The sequence below is a fragment of the Sander lucioperca genome, chromosome 11 (assembly GCF_008315115.2).
Source record: "Sander lucioperca isolate FBNREF2018 chromosome 11, SLUC_FBN_1.2, whole genome shotgun sequence".
NCBI lineage: Eukaryota > Metazoa > Chordata > Actinopteri > Perciformes > Percidae > Sander > Sander lucioperca.
The window spans coordinates 33,360,935-33,383,830 of NC_050183.1; the positions used below are offsets into that span (position 1 = coordinate 33,360,935).

General features: G+C 41.2%; 1 non-coding gene across 1 annotated transcript; it reads left to right on the forward strand.

The window, feature by feature from the left end:
* The first annotated feature begins 1,595 nt into the window (after nucleotides 1–1,595).
* LOC116063520 lies at nucleotides 1,596–1,749 on the forward strand. Its single transcript, XR_004108293.1, has one exon. It is a non-coding gene; the product is annotated as a 5.8S ribosomal RNA (ribosomal RNA).
* The last annotated feature ends 21,147 nt before the right edge of the window (nucleotides 1,750–22,896 follow it).

Here is a 22,896-nt window from a genome sequence, read left to right on the forward strand (position 1 = left end):
AGAGAGGCCATGGGGTGGATGGCTAGGGTGATACATAAATGGCACGGAGGGGACAAAGGGTGTGTGTGTGTGTGTGTGTGTGTGTGTGTGTGTGTGTGTTTGTTTTTTCTTGGAGGGGAGGGGGCAGTGTTATGTCTACCAAAGTGATAATGTATTAAACTAAAGACAAAAGGCACATACACAACCCCAAAATAATTTAACATTTTTCAACTGTTTCATTAAAACATGTTGAGATGTTTAATCCAGCATCACCCCTACTGGATTAAGACTCTCAAGCCTTCAGCTAAATTATAAAAAAAAAATATCATTACCCCTAGTGGATAAATGAACTTCATCCCTGAGAAACAGTTGAGGCTTATTGAATTTGAGGGTGATGCACGATACCCCCCTGCATTCCCAAGACAAAGGTAGACATTCACCCATTTACGGGACTTGTCAATTTCCCCTGGATTGCCCGATCTCCACCGACGTCTCTGGGTGATATCAGACAGCACGATGATCATCTGAGGAAAACGCTGATGGAGATGTTGCAGATCCTGCTTCATCGCTGCGACGAGATCGATGCTCTTCCTGCATCCCAAGTCATCCCCGCCGCAGTGAATCAGCAGGACATCCGGCGCTGCTCTTCCTCTAAGGGACCGGTAAAAGAAAGGAAGGAGTCCGTGCCATCGAAGTCCACGCCAGCCAAACCAGTGAACCTTGGCCGCTAGGCCAAGATTGGCCCCCATGGTCTCTCTGGCCCTCTCTTCCCCATGACGAATGTAACTGCTGCCCCTGATCCAAATCACTGGACCTGTTAATAGCATACAGTAATCACAATCAGAACAGTGTTTTGTCAGTGTCAGTACACATATGTTAACACACACAAGTAACTTGTTTCGGGCCACTGATTTCTCCCAATCCAAACAAAACAGAAAAAGTCTATACAGATATACAATAAATCACAAATGAATTGCTCTTATCTGTTCATTGAAATAATAATATGACAATATAGGTATTACACAAGGTTCATTTATTATTTTATTCTCTCTTACGGCCAATGTGTTGATTTCCATATTCAACTTTAACCTAAATTATACTATAGCTATATGGCTTACCTTTATTGTTGTTGTTAGGCATGGTGTAGCCTAACAGCTTAATGTTAGTATTTGAACCTATGAGGAAGGAAAAATGAAAAGGGCAACCATTAGTTATAGATGTTATTGGTGACATTATTGTCCATCTATTACCCATCTGTTATTTAACAGGCCAAAGCAGACGCTCCCCGCGGCTTCTTCCGAGGGCTGACGGTGATGCGGGTGCCGCCACGTCGGGACAGATAGGGGATGCGCCTCCGGTAACCACCGGGCCTGGACCGAAACCTCGGAACCTCAACCCAAGTGCGGTGCGGCGACCTCGCCCTGGCCTTCCTCAGTGTGCCTCCGGGTACCCAACTCTCCTCCCTCCTACGGAGGGCGGCGGGAGGATTAACGTCTCCACCATTCGTTCTGGACCTCTGGCCCAGAACGGTGGGGAGCGCCCGGAGGTTCTGTTATCCCCTTTAAATCCCTTTTGTCTCTGAAATTGTGGCCTCCAAACAAAAAAACAAATGTGACAACTCTTAGTGGTGGATCACTCGGCTCATGCGTCGATGAAGAACGCAGCTAGCTGCGAGAACTAATGTGAATTGCAGGACACATTGCTCATCGATACTTCGAACGCACCTTGCGGCCCCGGGTTCCTCCCGGGGCTACGCCTGTCTGAGGGTCGCTTTGTCATCAATCGGAAACATTCGCGTCCGGGGCTGTCGCAGGCGACCTTCGTCCCATTAAGTGCAGACTTGTGTTCGGGATGCCCGGTGCGGTGCATGAGCCTGCCGGCTCGCCTTCCACCCCGTTGGCCCTCAACTCCTCTTTCCCTCCTTCCCCGACCTTCGGGCATGAATTCAAATATCATAACTGAACTGACTTCTCTTACAAAATGAGATTGTACAAGCTCTCCACATGTGTAATTTGAATTTCTATATGTTTTACAGCAACTTTTCCTGACAACCCTTGGAGGTTCGACCGGAGGTACTGCCATCCGTCGCGTGCTACGGCGAGTGGCAACCAATGACGTTCTAAAACCATATAGCCTGCGGGGCAAAAAGGCAAAGTAGGCCTTCCAGGACCTGACAATCTGCAGGGTTATAACAGGCAGGTGTTATTTTATTGTTCACATCAGTATTATGCTTAGCTTAGAGGTTTTAATTTGACTTGTAACTTTGCTTCATTTTGACTTCTACTCTAGCGGCCTCCCAGAAAAACTTCCCCGCGCTGACTGCAGCAGATGCGGTGGACCCCACAGTGCTGCCCCCCCTCATTGGACTCATTCAAGTTTCTGGACTCCATCATTTTACAGGACTTGAAGTGGGAGTCCAACATCAATGCCATCCTTAAAAAGGCTCAGCAAAGGATGTACTTCCTACGGCAACTGCAGAAGCATGGCCTACCACAAGAGCTATTGGCCATCTTCTACACTGCTGCCATCCTCCTGCCTCCTCCCCTCTGGCAGGCGCTACAGATCCCTGCACACAAAAACAACCAGACACAAGAACATCTTCTTTCCCACTGCCATCACTCTCCTGAATTGCTGATAAGTGGGGTCATCCCCACTTTGGCCATTCACCTACACATTACATACTTTTATCATTCCAATATGCATCTTGCACACTACATTTGCACTATTACTTTGCACTCTACATCCCACTCCATGTGTACTTGTATTGATATTATCTTATTTGTATATTGTGTTGATATGTGCCTATATGTATATTGTTATTGTACAGTATGTGTCTATATGGCCACTAAAACTGATTCTGATTCTTATATATATTTTAATTTTTTGGTACCATGGTTGTTAAAGTTTTTTAAAGGCTAGGGAATGTAAAAAAGAACGTTAGGGGAACGTTCCCTAAAAGTTCCCCTAACACCTCTCAGGCAACACCTTTCCTCTGCCATGGGAGTCTATGGCAGCCCATAGAACCGTACAGTAAAAAGTTGTGAAATTTGGCCCATTGATTGGGGACAGTCCCATAATTAATTTCACCAAATTTTAGGTCTGCACCACAGGCAGTCTAGCGCCACCAATGGGTCAAAGTTGACGTTGCATCCATGCGATTAACTTTTGAACCGTATGCCCGATTTTGAACATCGAGATATATTTGGAATCCATGGATGACGCCGAACTCAACGCACCCCATGATGTCGATATCCGCCATGTTGGACCTTGCACCGTATTGGATTTGATCAAAAACACTAAAAAGTTTTCACAGGTTACAAAATTGGTCCGATTTTCACGAAACTTGGCACAGATGATCTTCAGGCCATGCCTCACAAAAGTTATTCCATTGCATATTGATATTCGAATCATATCGATATGTCTCAGCCAATCGATGGGAGGCTTTCACGTATCAAAACCAATCTCAATAATTCAATTTCAATTAAATTTTATTTATAGTATCAAATCATAACAAGAGTTATCTCAGGACACTTTACAGATAGAGTAGGTCTAGACCACACTCTATAATTTACAAAGACCCAACAATTCCAGTAATTCCCCCAAGAGCAAGCATTTGTGGCAAGGAAAAACTCCATTTTAGAAGAAACCTCGGACAGACCCAGGCTCTTGGTAGGCGGTGTCTGACGTTGCCGGTTGGGGGTGTGATGAACAGTGGCAATAACAGTCACAATAAAGATAATGGAACAGTGACTAGAAATAGTAGGCGTAGTAGTTCATGGCATAGCAGGGCACTGCAGGGCGTTACAGGATGAATCATGGCACAGCAGAGCATAGCTGGACGTAGCAGGACGCAGCAGGATGCAGCAGGACACAGCAGGACACTGCAGGGCACCGCAGTGTTGCAGGGTGTAGTAGGGAGTGCAGCAGGACCACGGCGACAGCTGCAACCATGATTTTGGTGCCACCCTAATCCAAGGAAACATGCTGGGCGAAAAAAAACATATGGACTCCGGGGAATAAGCTCCCCAGAGCTAGGATAGTGACAAGCATTTCTGGGACATGGATGAACACAAATGGAAAGAGAGAGGAGAGAGAAGCGCAGTATGTCAAAGGAAGTCCCCTGGCAGTCTAAAACAAACAGCATAGCTAAGAGCTGCAGAGAAGCAGAGATACCGTGACTGTGGCTACACACCCTCCCCCGCCGCTCTAGGCGAATGCTGTAACTCCTCACTTCCTAAATGTAAGCTTTCTATGAAGAGAAGCAGAGATAGGGAGGGGGCACGCCATGACTGTGGTTACACACCCTCCCCCACCGGTCTAGGCGAACGCTGCAATTTCTCACTCCCTAACTATACACTGTTAAAAATTACCAGCATTTCACAATAATTAACAGTATTATTTTACAGTAACTTGTTGTAATTAAGTTTCCCTGTAATATCCCAATGAATACCTGTAAAAACTACAGTACCCTTGGATTTTACAGCATTTAACTCTTATTTTACAGTAAAATCTTGCAATCTAAAACCTGCTGTTATATCATAACAAGGTCTGTAATATCACAGCAACACAGTGAAAAAAATTAAGGATTTCACAGCATTAAACAGTATTATTACATTGAAATAATGTATTGAAATATGCCCTGGGAAGTCACATGACATAACCGAACTGTTTTGAACTGAAGGCGCCATCGTGTCCCTCTTCTATTCCGGGCTGAATGGAGAAGGTGAGCAGCATGCATGTTTGCAGCACTTACACCCATGTTATTTTAATATGACAATAATATTTACTTTCAAATAAACGTTTATCGCATGACACAGTTCACATTTTGTTAGCAAGTGCTCGGAATTGTTAAAAGTTCTCTCACAGCATTTGCTAATAGTAGTAATGTTAGTAATGACGAGAGTTTCGCTATAATTTTTCATGTCACTATCACCGTTTAGACAAATCTGGTGTTTGTAAAGTTTATAAAACCAATGATGGGACAAACATTACTATTTATGTGTGCACATTTCTGTAATTAATCAAGGTTATCATAGATTAGCAGGGCTAACCGTTAGCTGTTTAACTTTAATAACTTAGTGATTCAAAAGGTCCATGAAAAAATATTTTTCCAGCGGATATCCTAGTTACAACATGACTGAGCTAACTGGAGTAAGTAGTCTCATGTCGTGTTCGACAACGGGAGGGTTTTAACACTAGGGTTCCCACTTGTCCTGATATGAATGAATAATAATTGTAAAAGTTGTAAATGCACTTTACATTGAGTGAGCAATCTCAAAGTGCTACAGAAAAAAAACACTATATATATACCACTATCTATTTTTGACATACGGCTAAAATTAAATTACAATGATCAATGATCATAATCTGCATTCAAACTGAAATTCTTATTGTTGGTTGCCTTTGTGTAATTTCTCCTTTTTCTTTTCTTTCCAGGTCATCAGAGGGCGAGGCTAACCATCCTGTTCAGTGTCAGGCAGGCTAACCATCCTGACGAGGGACATGGCGTGATGGGCCCACACCCTTTCTTTTTACACGGAGTAGCTGCTTTCTTCAGCAGCTATTACGTCTTCAACCTTGAGTATCCTGCCGCTGGATCGTCGACGCTGGAGTTCATTCAAAGGTATTTTATAAAGATCACATTTAATCTTGTAATTCACATTATAGTACAGGCTTCCAACTCAATTATTGTCTTGAGGTCTAAAATGCTGACAAACGATGTACCTGAGGCTAGCCTGGTGAGACCATCCTGATCTCGCAAACTCATTCAATTTCGCTCTGCAGATCAGTCTGGGTTTCTACACATGTTATGCTGACAAATACCTGCCGGTCCAATCACAGCTATTTATTTTGTTTTGGGGCAGGCTATGTGATGATGATTTCGAAACGTCTATTGCGAAATGCGAATGTATTGAATGAAGTAAATGAAATTTTCTTTAAAAGCAGAACAAAATGCTCTCAGGCCCTTAATTGAAAAGGATGTGTTTGTCATACTTTCAACAGGGTTTGGTTTTAATTTACCAACTGGCCAGTTGCGTGAAGACGCATTTCAGTGGCGGCGCACGTTGATATGGCCTCTCATAGTAGAAAATCAACCACTTTGCCTCAGGCAAACCTAACCTGAGGCACCTTGGCTAAAAATGGCAAAAAACAATTATGGTGAGAGTAAGATCTAACAAGTTTGGATTATAAATCTATTAGGGTTTGATGTGGGGAAAAAGCACAGCAAAAAGCACACCTTGATAAATCGCTCTCTCCCTTGCTCTCTTATCTTGCCATGAAGGCCTCATTCCCATCCTGTCCATTACTGTTATTGTGACACAGCTAGTTGAATAGTTGAATTGTGAAACAGGTAGTTGATTTGCAAGTTTGCACAATTTCTCTGCATTTTCTGCATTTTAAGATGGCTTTTATGACTAGAAAGTTCAAATCAGGAAGTAACTGCATGTTATATAGGCAGGGGGTTTGTCCTCTTGACACTCTCTACTCTTTGTTGCCGGAGCCAAATGCCCGCTCTGCGTCCCTTCGCTTCCGTGGCGCGGTTACGGAAATTCGACAGGTAATGCAGTGTTGCAAATTTGTTTGTTACCTATAAGCCTCATTTGTGTTAGGATGGGCATTACCCATCTTTTGGGACACTCAGTTTTTGAAAAATAATTTGGGACACCAAACTGCACGTAAGCCGAACGTTATTATATTATTAGCCTACATGCTTTATGTTAGCATAAACGTTACTAATTAGCATGGTTTGTTTTTAGTAAATGTCCCCATTAGCTTGAAAGTAAGTAGTTTTCCACACTGTACACAATGTAGACAGTAAGGCCTATTGCATGTAGCTGCTCATTAACGCTTCACTGAAGCTATATCATACTCATATTGAGTGAAATATTCAAACCCAAAACATATTTTTATGTCTGTGTGTCTGTCTGTCTGTGTGTCTGTCTGTCTGTCTTTATCTAACTTTTTTCGTGTCCCTTTACGGCATCAATTTCCTTTTATTGTTATTCCAGGGCTGCTTTACGTCCATGGACTTCTGTGGTAAGTTTGTTTTATTTCTTACCATACACTATGTCTATATTGAACAATCCAAAATTAGGTTTTGGGCCAAGCTGCATAGAAAGTGTGCTCGTATGCAAATCTGTCATGTGCAAATTTCTCTCTGTTTATGTTTCATGTTGAAGATGGCCCAGAGAGCTAAGCCTTACAGTTGCTAATCTAGAAGCATTAGGCGAGTGTGTATAAGAAAGATAGTATGATATGGAAAATCCATACTTACCAATGACACTTGTTTATTTCCGATTTATTGCTGACCATTTTTTTATTTATTATTAAACAAGAGAGAACACAAATTCCTGAAGAACAAAGGGAAACTTTGAAATCCTTTTTTGAGGAGGGAATGATATCAAGAGCTGCATCAGCTACTGGTTTGGAAACCAGTGTCATAGAAGTAAGGTTTACTTTAATACCATACTTACAATCAACATATCAAATAAATACATCATTCTGCTGTACTGCTGGTAAAAATCTAATGTTTTTGTTAACACCCCTTCTCTGCTTATCTTCATAGTCGTCAGATTTATCTACCAGGCAGGAAATATCAGCCAGGCAGAGAATCTAAACTCTACTACACCCCTCCATCTACAGTGCCTGCTGTCTCTGATCATCATGCTATCCTCTTTACTATCCCTGCCTCTCTCCCTAGGCAACGTACTACACGTACAATTACATTTTGAAACATCAAATCAGTGAGCACCCCAGCCCTAACAAATGTGTTAGCCACCCACTTGACCATCAAAACAGCCCTGACCACAGTGGATGCCATGGCAGTCCACTACAACACTGCTCTGTCTCTGAGCCTAGACTTTCTCGCCTTAAAACCCATGCTGTCTCCTTCACCTGTTCAGCTCCTTGGTACACCGCTGAACTTCGCTCCATGAAAGCCTCTGGTCGCCGACTGGAGAGACTTTATAAAAGAACTGGCCTCACTGTCCACCTGGAGTACTACAAAGAACATGTGAACTCCTACAAAGAAGCTCTTTCCAAAGCCAAGACAATTATTTTTTATTACACCACCCTCATTGGAAACCAACAAAACCACCCCAGAATGCTGTTCCACTATTAACCGCCTGCTATGCCCCATTGACACCCACCAACCTCTGGTTGAACCTGATTGTTGCACCAAGTTCCTGGATTTCTTCCAGGCCAAAGTGAATCTTATCCATCAGCAACTCCTGGTGTGTGCCCCATCCACTTCTAATTCCAATCAACCACAGGACATTGCTCCCTCCCCTGCTCATCTGCCTCAGCGCTGTCTCTCCTCCTTCACACCTGTGGACAACCATCTAGTGACCGAGCTGGTCACAAAAGCAAAGGCATCCACCTGCTCCCTGGATCCAATGCCTACAGCCCAGGTCAAAGCATGTCTGCCTGTCCTGTGTTCCACCATGGTGGATGTCATCAACTGCTCCTTGGAATCTGGCGTAGTAACAACTACTTCAAAACTGCCTCAGTCACCTCTATCCTCAAGAAGCCAGGTTCGGATCCGGAGGATGCAAACAACTACAGGCCAATCTCTAACCTTCCATTCCTAAGTAAAACTCTGGAAAAAGCAGTTGCCGCCCAAGTCCATTAGCATATGTCCAACCCTGAGCTCTATATACCCCTTCAGTCAGGATTCAGACCGTATCAGTACAGAGACCGCCCTCATCAAAATCACAAATGATCTACTCACCACTGCGGACTCTGGACACATCAGCATACTCATTCTCCTCGAGCTCCCCGCAGCCTTTGACCCAATCTCTCATACCATTCTCCTCAATTGCCTATCCCATCACCTAGGTATCACTGGCACAGCTCTCTGCTGGTTTCAGTCTTGCCTCTCACACAGGAAGCAGTTTGTCACCATTAGCAACTCCTGCTCCAATCCAGCTCCGGTCAACCAAGGCATGCCTCAAGGCTCTGTGCTTGGACTCATGCTCTTCACCATCTACATGCTCCCCCTTGGTCAGATTATCCAGCAACATGGTCTCAGTTTCCACTCCTATGCTGATGATACACAGCTCTATATCAGCACCAAACCATCCACTCAGCTCCTCCCCTCTCCCTGGTCAACGGTCTGCATGACATCAAAGCCTGGATGTCAACCAATCTACTCAAATTGAACAGCAATAAAACAGAGCTCTTGGTTGTGGCCCCCGAGGTGCTGCTCCAGAAGGTTGGAGATCTCATCCTGGATGTTGATGGGTATGCCATCTGCCCATCCTCTGAGGTTCGCAACCTTAGTGTAATCGTGGACTCCACCCTCTCTTTCCATACTCACATCAAATCCATCACCAAATCAGCCTTTTTTCATCTCAAAAACATCTCCAGACTCTGGCCATCACTCTCTGACTCCGTGGCAGAAACCCTCATTCTTGCTTTCCATTGCAGTTTGGACTACTGCAATGGAGTCCTGTCTGGGGTCCCCAGCAAAACCCTAGACAGGCTCCAGTATGTCCAAAACTCTGCCGCCAGGGTCCTCATCCACACCAAGACCGGCAGCACATCACCACAACCCTCATCCACCTTCACTGGCTCCCAATTAAGTCCTGCATCACATATAAAATCCTTCTTCTCACCTACAAATCTCTCCATGCCCTGGCCCCACAGTACCTCTGCGAACTCCTCCATCCATACACCCCACCCCGAAACCTGCGGTCCTCAGACGCTGGCCTGCTCTCCATTCCCCACCCCAGACTCTGTACCTTCAGAGACAGAGCCTTTAGTGTTGCAGCCCCATCTCTCTTGAACACCCTCCCTGCAGATATCCAAAATGCTACATCCCTTGACATATTTATAAAACACCACCTGTTTACAACAGTCTACAACCTCCTTTAGCTTAGCCTCAGAAATTATGTAAAGTGTCCTTGGATTTCTTGAAAGGCGCTATATAAATAAAGGTTATTATTATTATTATTATTAGGCAGGACATTGGTCCTGTAAACATTTATGCTGCTAGGCTTATGGACTCCTCTGAGACATACTTCTCCAACAATGACACAGCCGAGATCAAGTTGAGCATATGGAGCATTGTTGGGTCTATTGTACTGTTTACATACTTTGTGTACGTGCAGTACTTCTCTGCCGAGGAGAAGAAGAATGGCCAAGTCCTGATCAATGGCTGGGATTTTATCCGCCACTGGCTTGAGGTGGGGATAATGATGTGCTATCTCTGCTGAAGGGATCTCCGAACGGTCGTCAGGCATTATGTCACACTCTATGCATAATGGAATCTGGATCTGTGCATTTTCATCTATTGACTCAACTATGAGGTTTCTTGCACGTCTCCACAATCCACGAGCATGTTTTAAGGGTGTATGGTGCAACATCTACTCCAATGCCCAAAAGGTCAGATAGCTTTGTCTTGGCCTATTACTCTGCTCGAGGACAGCGTATGCTTTAACAGCTTTCTCTCTTTGACCTGCAGGGCAGACTCAGACATATTTTGGAGCATGATCGGGAGCCGAGTCCCCGCAGACTTCTGTGCACTTTGACAACCTCTGGAGTCTAATCTTCCTGCTGCTCCCCGCCTTGATCCACCTTAACAGTAGAGCTCAATGATTTTTCATGGCGCTGACCCTGGGTGATGCGCAGAAAAGTGTTTGTTGCTGTTGCACTCTTTGCACTGCACAGATTTGTCACAGTTCTTGGCGAGGTGACTTGTTGAGGCATAACACTTAAAACAGATATGTTTCTCCTTGAGGTAAGCTTTTCGTTCCTCTAAGGTCTTGCTGCGAAAGCCACGTCATTTTCTTAGCGGATGGGGCTTATTATGTAATAGACATAGACTATCTGGATCCTCAACCTTTTTCTCCACGTTGTTTTGCTTGTCTTCACTTTCTGAAGAAACCTTAGTCTTCCTGGTGAACAGAGATGGTTTGTGGGGTTTCAGAGGCTTATTCATCTTGACTGAACCATTCATAGTCAGGTCGGCAAAGCTGGGGTCATTTCTTGTCTTTGCTTGGTCTCTGATGAACTTTACAAAGACACAGAAGGGGAGATATGGAACCTGATGGTCATCTTTATATTTAGAGCAAACTGAAATCCATTTCTCCAGAAGGTTATGTGCAATGGTCCCCTAGCTCCCACAGCTTCTCATTGTCTTGTTTGATATTTCTTCAGCAGAGCGTTTTCTATCATTTCAGCTGATCCGCAGCATTCTTCCAATCTCACATCATTTGAGTCCTGAGCTGGCATTATTGATGTGGACTGCACAGATGCGTTTGGCCTGCTCTGCAGACTGTGTTCCTAGCCATTTAGTCAGTAAATCTAGCTCTTCCCTCTGGGTTAAGTTCAGATCACTGGTTTATTGTCGAACTTTAGGAGTCCAGAGCTAACTATTTATTTCATTACCTTATTTTCAATCAGGTATCTGGCTAAGTCTGTTGTGCTTGACTGATCATGCAGGGTTGCTCTAGAGGGCATGAAGTAGGCTTTACCTTTAGATGTTGTGATGCGAGTCTGCAGGAGGCAGCGTTCATCTTGGTAGAACTTCAAAGGGCTTGTGTGGCTTTCCTGAGCATAGGCTGTGTTCGTGCTCTGGCGTTGTGTTGGTAATTCTTGGAACATGTCATCGCTAATTTCTTCCAAACTGTGCATTTGGATACCACAATTATCTGTATCACCGTTGTCCATGTTTGGCTGGTGCTCTGGTGAAAAGATGGGTTGCGGTTTCATGAGTTGGGACGGCTCACCATGCTCCTGAGGATGTTGTTGCACGTACTTACTAGTACATTGATATGAGGGATACGGAGCAAATTTTGTCACATTCCGCTGTGATAGTTTTCCAACTTCTTCCTCATAAGCTGCTTCAAGGATTTCAGGCTCAGCAGCACACTGAATTTTCAGTGCTTTGAGGTTGGCCTGTAACTCAGCTGCCCTACATTTCTGTTCCGCTTCAAGCGCAGTTTTTCTCCTTTGCTCTTCCGCTTCAAGCATGCTTTTCTCTTAAATTCTTTTTGCTTCTATCCATGCCTGTCTCGACTGTTGTAGAAAGACTGTTGTAGAAAGAAGTGGCTGATCTTTAATGCAATATCTACATTGCCCATTATCAGCAACCATTCATCATTTTTAAAGGCTACCTGAGAAAACATTGGAGAACCCTTTTGCAATTATGTAAGCACATAATGTAATCTGAAAACTGCTGCCCTGATTAAAAAACAATGCAACTGATCTCAGCTGGTATTCTGTTTATAATGGAGTGGAATGGAAATTTCTAAGAGACCCCAAACTTTTGCCATGACAAAAATGCGTAGCCATAATCATGAGACTTGCAGGACTAGTAAGCATTTAAGCTAAATTTAACATGGATGTCAATGGAGAAATGCTAATAGCGATTAGCTTCTATTAATACAACATACGTTATACTAAAACGGAAAATACATATTTACATGGTTAATACAGAAATACTTACAGACTTATCCCTTCGAAAGCTACCAAAGGCAAAGAGAGAAGAGTAACTGCAGCATGTCCTCTCAGTAGACTAGAGTCAGAAGCAAAAAAGAAACAAATGGCAAGAGAGGAGGGTCTATTATATGAGTCCTTAAATGCAATACAACCCTAGACCACTAGATGTCTCCAATGCAACACAAAGTGGAAGAAGAGCCTGGGCCATAGATCCATAGATATATATAAAGGCTAGATGTCTTACGGTGGAGTCTCTAACGTCATCACCGGCAGCCATCTTGTCACAGTCAAGCTTTCTTGCGGGCTTTGTGGTACCTGATGTAAGGTGAGTGATCTGCACGAACACAAATACTCTTATCTCGCTGAAATCTTGACGGATTTACAAACGGTTTGGTTTCTTACAAACGTTATTAACGTGGCTATAATTCTGGATGCTTGAACATGTTGAAATTGCAGCTTTTCTTTTCGAAAAATGACTTAATCGTGCAGCATAGTTGTGTATCACTACTACTTGCGCAAGTTATCAAGGCTGAGACCACAATCGAGCTGTTTTACTGACACCAATAACGATTTTATGATGACTAATCTTTTGTCTAAATTACAGTCTTTGAGGATGTGGTTGTAGTTATTAGCTGGCTAATAACAAGAAGCTGTGAGTGTGGTTGTAGTTATTAGCCTAGCTGGCTAATAACAAGAAGCTTTGAGTGAGACCTAGTAGCAGCTAACGTTACAGTTTAGCATAGCTATGACATAATAGTATTACAAGATTGTTGTTGACCCAAGGCTTTTTAGAAGTTTGTTTACACAATCGCTGAATGTTTCTTTTGGACACCTTTTTATAACTAGTTTAGTGTGGTTGTCTTATTCTAAAGTACATACATGCATACATGATGCATACATGCACACATGCATACATACAATTACCCCAAACATATGATAATTTAGGTGTGTATTTTTGTCCTTACCGTTAATGTTGAAAGAAGGAAAAAAGGGTTGGAAATGTTGACAATAATTTATATATCTGGGTACGTTTCTCACGTTTTTAAGGTTTCCCAAAACCGGAAAGATGAGGAGGCAGTGGGAACTTGCTCTAAGAAGGGACAGTTTTGTTGCCTCTGACAGGACACTGCTCTGCAGTGAGCACTTCAGGAGTGAGGACTTTGACAGAACGGGGCAGAATGTCCGGCTTAAAGATGGTGTTGTGCCAACCATTTACAACTTTCCAGCTCATCTTCAAAGTGTATGTGTATCATTGACCAACAATAATTCAAGGTGTATAAGATTGATATATCAATATGTGATTAAATGTCACTTTAGTTTTTGTTACTGCAAGTTATATAATGTGTTGTTTATTACAGCACATTTTAGACACTCAAAACTTCTTTACTTACGTTTATTTTAGCTGGTAGCAACAAGAAGCACAACCACCTCTAGAAGAGCGGAAAACAACCTGCCAACGGACTTGTCTCAGGATGCACCTCAACCTGATGTTGTGAGTATTTGCATGTGGAATATCAAACAAATGAGAGCATCGTATGGCTTATTATATTAAATCCTTTATCTTGGTGGTACCCAGAAAGGTCTATGATGGTGTTAGTAGTCTAAGAGCCCAATATTATTTGAGGTGGTACTCTGTGTAAAAAGTTTGAGAACTACTGGCTATCTCACTTGCTCTGTCACTCATACACTTGAATGAATAAACATGTGTGAACATTGAAACTACACCCAGGGGTAGGCAACCTTTTCAATCAAAAGAGCCAACCCAGAGTTGGGACCAGCAAGCAGAGCTGCTGTCTGTATAAAATCCTCCTCCTCACCTATAAAGCTCTTCATGGTCAGGCCCCTTCATATCTTAAAGAGCTCATAGTACCCTATTACCTCTTTAGAACACTACGTTCTCTGAATGCATGGCTACTTGTGGTTCCTATAGTCTCTTCAGTTACCAAGCTCCTCTCCTGTGGAACCAGCTTCCAGTTGTGGTTTGGGAGGGAGACACCCTCTCCACATTTGAGAGTAGGCTTAAGACGTTCCTCTTTGATAAAGCTTATAGTTAGGGCTGGATCAGGTGAGTCCTGAACCATCCCTTAGTTATGCTGCTATAGGCCTAGACTATCGGGGGATTTCCCATGGTGCACTGTCTCTTCCTCTCTCTCTCTTTCTGCACTCATTCATGTCCCATTAATGCATGTTACTAACTTCACTTCTTCCCCGGAGTTCTTGTGCTTTCTCGTCTCGCAGGTTCTCATGGATCCTAGTGGAGCCTCCTGCCATGGTCCTGCTTGACTGCTATTGCCAATACTGTTGTTGCTGTGCACCTGTCTGTCTGTCTCTCTCTCTCTCTCTCTCTCTCTCTCTCTCTCTCTCTCGCTGTCTCTCTCTCTCTCTCTCTCTCTCACCCCAACTGGTCGAGTCAGACGACCGCCCACCTAGAGCCGAATGGTCTGTCCTAGGTTTCTGCCTCTTAACAGGCAGTTTTTCCTTGCCCTTGTCTCCAAAGTCTTGCTCATGGTGGTACTGTTGAGTCTCTGTAAATAATGTTATAAGGAGTTCGGTCTAGACCTGCTCTATTTGAAAAGTGTCCTGAGATAACTTTTTTTATGAATTGGCGCTATACAAATAAAATTGAATGAATTGAATTTTTTATCTCTATCCTCCATGTGTATACCTCCACAGTAGTGTAGTTCTCTCTACAGGGTGGGTATTTCAACTTGCAGCATTTCTTTATGTATATTTGTAAAGGGAAATCTTGTACCTATTTTTTATTGCAAATAAATGTCACTTTTATAATAGTTTAAACTTGTTTAAAATAAACATGTAATAACTCAAATTATTTTATTATATTAGTAATATACATATTATAAAAGTGTGTATATATATTATATATATATATATATATATATATATATATATATATATATATATATATATATATATGAGTTTTAGTAGCCTATATATTGATTTAACATAAATACCTTGTGCTTGTGTATATTCATTGCACCTATATTTTCTGTTTAATGTTATTTTCATATGGAAATCCATGGTTATAATTATTCATAAGTATGCAGTGTCATAACTACATCTCTGACGTTTATAACAAACCAAACCGTTTGAAAATCGGTAGAAAATTGAGCAAGTTATGGTTATTTAAAAAGTACATGCACCATTAAAACACAATGTTACGAGTGAGCGAGCTGACTGTGGCAAGATGGCCGCCAGGTGCGGACGTCGACCTCCATTGGCCAGCAGCGCGGACGAGATATCTAGCCTTTATATATATATCTATGCATAGATCTACCTAGGAGAAACATCACATGGGCTGAACTGTGGAGGCTGGAGCCATTTCGAATTTCCTTCTTGGAAGCGGTGGAAAGAGCATCTCGTTGGCTTTGGCGTAAGAAAGAGGACACTAGCTGAAAGCCTGGAGGAGAGGGACAGTGAATTGGCCACCACTGCCAGAGGCTGCGGTGCAAACTAACTAATTTCACAGACAGGACACATTTATTTTGTATTTATTTCTTAACTTAATTTATTCAGGGTGAGTATTCATGATTCACATTCACACATTCATACCTGGAAGCTGCAGTACAACCATAGTCTTATCTGCTGACCACTGAGCAGATGAGGAGCACCTCAGTGGTGGTAATGAGGGAGGAATTTCCCCACCCAGTTTTTTTCCTGACGGTCTGGGGATTGAACCGACGACCTCCCAGTCACAAGGTCGCTTCTCTAACCTTTAGGCCACCACTGCCTAAAGGTTGTTTTGTTTAGCTCTAGAGCCTTTGGCAGCAGCCATAAGTTGGGAGACTCACTTCCTATGTGTTATGGTAGGAGGGTTAGTGCACAAACTTATGTCTGGGTGGGTGGTATTGACGAGGGGAGGAGGGGGATATGTTCATTTTGCAAATCGTATGTTTTGTATGTTGGGTTAAAAATAAATAAAAAATTGTTAAGAGACCGTTCGGTATTTATGGAATGGACCACCGGAGGAACATAGAGGAGGGTCATGTCTTTTTATTATTTGTTGAGGGGAGGGTCACCCAACATTTTTTAGTCTAGAGGGGGGGGGGTGTCACCCAACTTTTCTATTCACAAAAACAGCAAAATGTCAAAGTGGCTTGTTTGGTGTATATTTTTTCATGTAGCTTTTAGTCTCGGCCCTCCTTCGCTACCAGATGGGTCTGACCCATGAGTTTGCTGGGGGGGAGGGGGCTGAAAAAATGAGTGGAATAATTACATCTGACATGACCAGATATTTTATAAATATCTTAAATAACACAAAACAACTAAATGGTGGTAGGTAATACATCAGATTTCATATACTGCTTTAGTAAAAAAAATATTACCTGGCTGACGATGGGAGCAGCAGGACGTAAAAAACGAAAATTACTGTTGCACTAGTCTGGACATCTTGCCGTGCCAACCTTGCAATAAAGGTTCCTAAATGCCATGTATATAAATGTGATGTCATCTTACTAATTGATTGCGGGTTTTGTGTAGATTTGGACTTTTATACATTTATTCCACTTTGTTTAAACGGCGAAGTGGAGAGGCCTTGTTCACCTGTTTGGAGCTGGCTGGTGAATATGACGCTCGTATAGGCCTTGCTGGACACACCATGACCCTTTTTGTGGATCTACTAATCGCTGTGGATTACTTTTTTTTTCGGTGTCATTGGATTACGGCAAAATACGGATCTTTTTTCTCAACGTGTCTTAACGTTTTATAGTGTGACTGCGCTTCGTTTCTGCGTTTGGAGAGGCATCTCAACAGAATGTAGGTCCAACACTGATTGTTCACTGTTACATTTTAGTTGAATTTAAGTGTCGGGGCATTCCGCCACCATCTGTCTATTGCGTTCCAAGACAGCTGTGCCGCGATTGGATTTCATAAGGGTGAATTGTTAAATTGTTACAGTGTAATTTAAAATCTGCTTTAAAAATAAACATATATGTTTTGGAATATAATCTTCAGCTTCGGCAGCTTTACCTATGTGCTAAAATATACAATGACTGAGGAAGCCTAGTGACGAGTCCATAGAAACCAGTTGAATTTGTTATTTCCCAGTGTCCTTTGCTGAATGGTCTCAATGTTTTATTGTTTTATTTCACATGAATACTAGTTTACTAGAGGAGTAACTTAGTATTTGAAGTAATGCAGTAATGCAGGAAGTGTGCATTTAGTTTCCATGCTTATTGTGTTTCCACAACAATGTTAGTGAATAAATCTACTGAAATGGTCACCACACCATAACAGAGGAGTGTGATGTGTAAGATGAGAAAGCAGAGGTTAAATTGTGTATGTCATGGCTGTAAAAAAAAAAGTCAAATGGCATCTTTACATCTTTGCTAAGCGCAAACTAGCACTTAAGGGGAGGGTCATGCCTCTTTTTCAAATCATTTAGGAGGGTCATGGAAAAATTCTTATTGGCGAGGGGAGGGTCGAGTCTTTTTAGCCTAAAGGTCCCAAAACTCCTCCGGTGGCCCCTTAAATAAATAACAAACAGTCCCTAATCACAAAAAGTGCACTCTTAATCTTGTTTCTCCAATGAGAGCACAGAGCACGAAAAAAATGTGGAAATTATTTTCACTTTCATGTAAGAGTTTTACAAAGTAGAATCAGAAGATGTTTTAAGGTAAATTTTCCAGAACCTGTGTTTTTCCAGTTTAAAAATCAGAAACAAAACCAATCTCAACCCAGTGAGTAAGTAGTGTGTTTACCTAATCATCTGACTGAAGTAGAGACCTGTCAATCAAGTGTGCGGCTTACTTGAAATTACATCTGTCCCAAGCAGATGCTTCATGAGCCTTTGCAGGGCACAATGAAAGCCTGGCTTTGTGAGAAAAAACCATTAAAACTGGTTCAGTCTCATCAAATTTTAGGCAAGACATCAACATATTTATTTTCATAATACATTAGAATTTCCGGTAAGATCAGAATGCAACTTTACATTATTGTAAAGCGTTTTTGTTATGTTGTCAACCGAAGTATAATTTAAAACAATATGCAACTTTACACAATCATATTGTGGAATATGTCATGTATAAAGTGTGTGCTGTCTGTAATCTTTTTGAAAAGGCTTGCTTGACAACCTCAGCTTCTTCTATCTGCACAAAAGCATTTTATGTTTAAAATTACCACTCCCACCCTGATGACATCAGGGCCCCATGCTGTCATCAAACAGCACACAAGACAGCAATAATGGCACAACAGTGAACAGTAAATAAAGGTATTAAAGGCATTCTAACATGTGGTTCATATATGTCCTTGTTCTAGCCCTAATTGGTGCATTCTGGCTGAATTGGAGGCATGTGAGCAACTGCATTTAGGTTTTTAATGAATGAATGCATGTCAGCTTCTGGGAGGTTGTCTAATCCTGTGTAATCCCTGCCTGATGAAACCAGATAGAGTGGAAATATTGGCAAAAGAGAGGGATTAGTGACTATGGAGTCTGGCAAAACACGTGATCGCAGCATGAGCACATACTTTACTCACACATATGCAGCTCTCCCCTGGCACACACAGACAACACGCCACAGCACTAGTTTCCTTTCATTATTTTTCCATGTTACAAAATAATGAGACAAGGGTGAGCGTGTGTGTGTGTGTGTGTTATTAGGAGGGTGTGAGTTTTCCCATAGAGGTCTGAGTACAACCCAAGCCCAATGGGAGTAATGCAATGCTAAAAAAACATTCAATTGACAAACTCAATCTGTGTGACCTGACTGCCACACACATGGTCTCATCCTGAGGACAGACTGTAAAGGACAAAGTGACCTGAATCACTCAAGCTTTGGGCAAACAAAAGATTAAAACTCCTCTTGGTGAAATAAATAAATAAATAAAATAAAATCTGTAGAGCAGACAAAACAGTTCAGGGCTGGACTTGTGCAAACACACAGCGGGACTGCTTCCTAAAAACAAGAATCGTAGCTCCCAGATTCAACTGTTCAACAGCTTCCTTTTATATGGACCCAGAAACTAGGCTGCACTTACTAGTTTCAGCCTAAGGTGCTTTTTAGCAACTATTAAAAATATTAAGGAATAATGTGATGTTTTGGTAAAAAAAACTTAGGCCCATATGATTTTTTTTGCAGCGAGTTGGATGAAAAGATTGATACCACTTTTATGTTGGTGTATTAAATATGGAGCTAGAAGTTTTTACAGAATTTCAGCTCAGCATAAAGACTAGAAGCATGGGGAAATAGCTACCCTAGTTGCAAATCTCAAAAATACACCTAGCAGCTAAAGCTGACTAAGTAACATGTTGTTTCTTGTTTGTTTAATTTGTCCACATACGAAAATATAACAAGTTATTACAGGAGCTGTAACCATTTCTTTGTAAACAGTCAACCAAGCAGAGAGAAGTCTCTGCACCAGCCTGCCCGACACCAAGAACTAAGATAAGATCAACTTTTATTGATTCCCAGTGGGGAAATTTGATTGTTGCAGCATTAGTAAGACAACAATAGTACAAGACAGCGATAGTACAGATAAATAGAGAAAATAAAAGAAAGAAATTATAAGCGGTTGTAAAAACTAAAATAAGAATAACAATGAAAATAGAAAAACTATACAAGAGCACATGGAAACAAAATTGTAAGTAGTGTGATATAATATGACTACCGCCCAGTGCCTTTGTTTTTATATTTTGTTTTGAATAAAAAAAAATGTTGATACACATTTTGTAGTCTATATTCACGACGTTCCACTTCCGGGATTGCTCTCGTTCTGCCGGAAATTTCTTTGTGTTGTAATTTTAAACTTAAAGATTTATGAGGACTATGGTTAACTGCTCCTCAGATCTCTGCAGGGTAAATCCAGACAGCTAGTTAGACTATCTGTCGAATCGAATCAAGTTTTCTGTTGCATGACTAAAACAACCTTTGAACGTACACGTTACACCAAAACAAGTTCCTTGCCGAGGCTATTTTGCAGCGACACTGTTTCTCCGTGCAGCGCTTAGCACCGCCCAAGACGATTGTGATTGGTTTAAAGAAATGCCAATAACCGAGAGCACGTTTTTCTCCCATCCCAGATTGCTGTGTGGACTAGCCAGAGCCTCCTCCATAGCGCTGTGGAAGAAGGTCTGTTAATGCGAGACTACACATGTTCAGACCCTGACGACGATATGTAAACATACGTTAGCTAGTGTACTGTATCTTACTAATAACGTTAGCCTCGACAGTGAAGCTAACGTTAGCACTGGTCTAATATGACTAAGACAACATAAATTGCTAACGTTGGCTAGACATTTCCTGAAAACAACAAATCATCCCCCTCGAACGTTGAAGTTTTTAAAGGATTACAGGAGCTACAGATGTTGGATCTTTTTCACTCCTTTTCCAGAGCCTATAAGTTATTCATAGCTGTCGGGGTGTGAAGACCATTTAAAAAAAATATATTAAAAAGTGTAAGTATATTGGAAAATGTTACCAACCCTACCTTTAAGTCTACCTCAATATGCAAGAAATGAAAAAAAGTATCAATCTTCTCATCTACCTCTTCTCATTGAGTGCAGCGCACAGCTGCAATTCCGATCAATGCGCGATGCCAAGGGTCAACCCGTTCTCATTCCCAACTCGTAAATACGAATGCTTGGTCAGTGGCTCTCAGCGTCAGATATGGTGCAAAAAGCACCCTTCAACGTGTGTATAAAATCGCAATCATAATGCTTTATAACAATAATCATAACACATTATAAAGCATTTCATATTGACTTATAAGGTCAAGTATCATAATAAATTCTTTCCAGGATCATAGTGTATTATAATTCTCATAATTGTAATACATCATAATCATTTTATAATGCATAATAATCACTGCAATAAGGCATTACAATGTGATTATAAGTTACTCTAAGTGGTCATTAGGCACAGTAAAGTAAAAAACATATTTAAATCTATGCAAGAAGAACACAGAAAACTGTAAAATATATTTAATTGTTTAACTGTGTTTAACTGGTCATAACAGAAATTGAGTACTCCAATTTTGAAAGAACTTTTTGGGAAATAACAACTGAATGATGGACATTTCACTCATGTAACGTAAAGACTCAATTTACTCAAAGTATAGGTAATACCTGAAACCATTTCTACTTTATTTGTCATTCACTGACATTTTTTGTTGCAAGGATCATATTGTATTTCTCATGGTTATAATACATTGTAGCCTAATATTTAAAACCAATTCGGTGTAACTGAGTGACAGAAAATTGTTAAAAAAATACCATGTTGTTCAGAATTATTATATTATTATTTTCAAAGAGATACATGTTAAACTGTAATATTCTACTGCGTGGAATGTGATGTGATTATTTATGTAATGTTAACGAAGTAACTCATCGAATATTCCACCTGGTGTTAGGGTGGTGACAGTCACCAGGACTGCTTTACACATCTGCAGCGTGCACTTATTACAAGAAACTGTCCCAGGAACAGTAACAGAACTACATTGGATTGATGAAACAGACATTGAAAGTGATCAGAAAACAGATTTTTCAGCCTATCGACAAAACTAAAGACTCTTTTATTTTAAAATACCATGTTTTGCTTTCATTAACGTTATTCAAATGTTTGAGTTATTACCTGCAAATTTAAGCTACTAAATGTTTCATTTTGCAATTTACCTTGTTGTCTGTGCACTTTCATTTATGATTACAGTCTATGTTCCTTAGCTCTTTACGAACCTAGAGTAAAGGTTAATTTACCAAAATAGGGGTTACATTAGTGTTTAGAGTGGGTACAGTTTGTGGGGAACATCACATTAATGAAATGCAAATGTACATTGTTCAGTTGTGTTAAATTGTATTACATTACCTGTACTACCATTAGAGTACTTCTTGTCTGTTATGATGTTATTTACAGGATTTAGTAGAAATGGTTTCAGGTTTTATCTTTAATTTGAGTCAGTTATTTTTAACATTAGTGAAATGTCCATCATTCAGTTTACCAAAAAGTTGTTTGGAGTACTAAATTTCTGTTATGACCTGTTAAACAAATACATACATTTTACAAAAATGTTCTTCTTGCATAGATTTAAATAATTGTTTTTTCACATTACTTAAAGCAATGACCACTTATAGTGAATTATAACATGCTTGTAATGTATTATATTCAGAGATGGGAAGTAACGAAGTACAAATACTTTATTACTGTACTTAAGTAGATTTTTCAGATATTTTTACTTTACTTTACTATATTTTTTTGTGGCGACTTTTTACTGTTACTCCTTACATTTTAACATGAATATCGGTACTTTCTACTCCTTACATTTTACAAAATTGGCTCGTTACTTTAGTTTTGTACAAGAGGTCATCATGTTGGAGAATAGCACAAACACGCGCCTCAAACCGCGAGCGGGCGCGCGCGCGCGCGCCACACGGAGCAAAAATAAAAAGAGACTAGCTGTCCGGAGGATAATCAGTTGCAGGGCTGTACTGGCCATCTGGCATACCGGGCATTTTCCCGGTGGGCC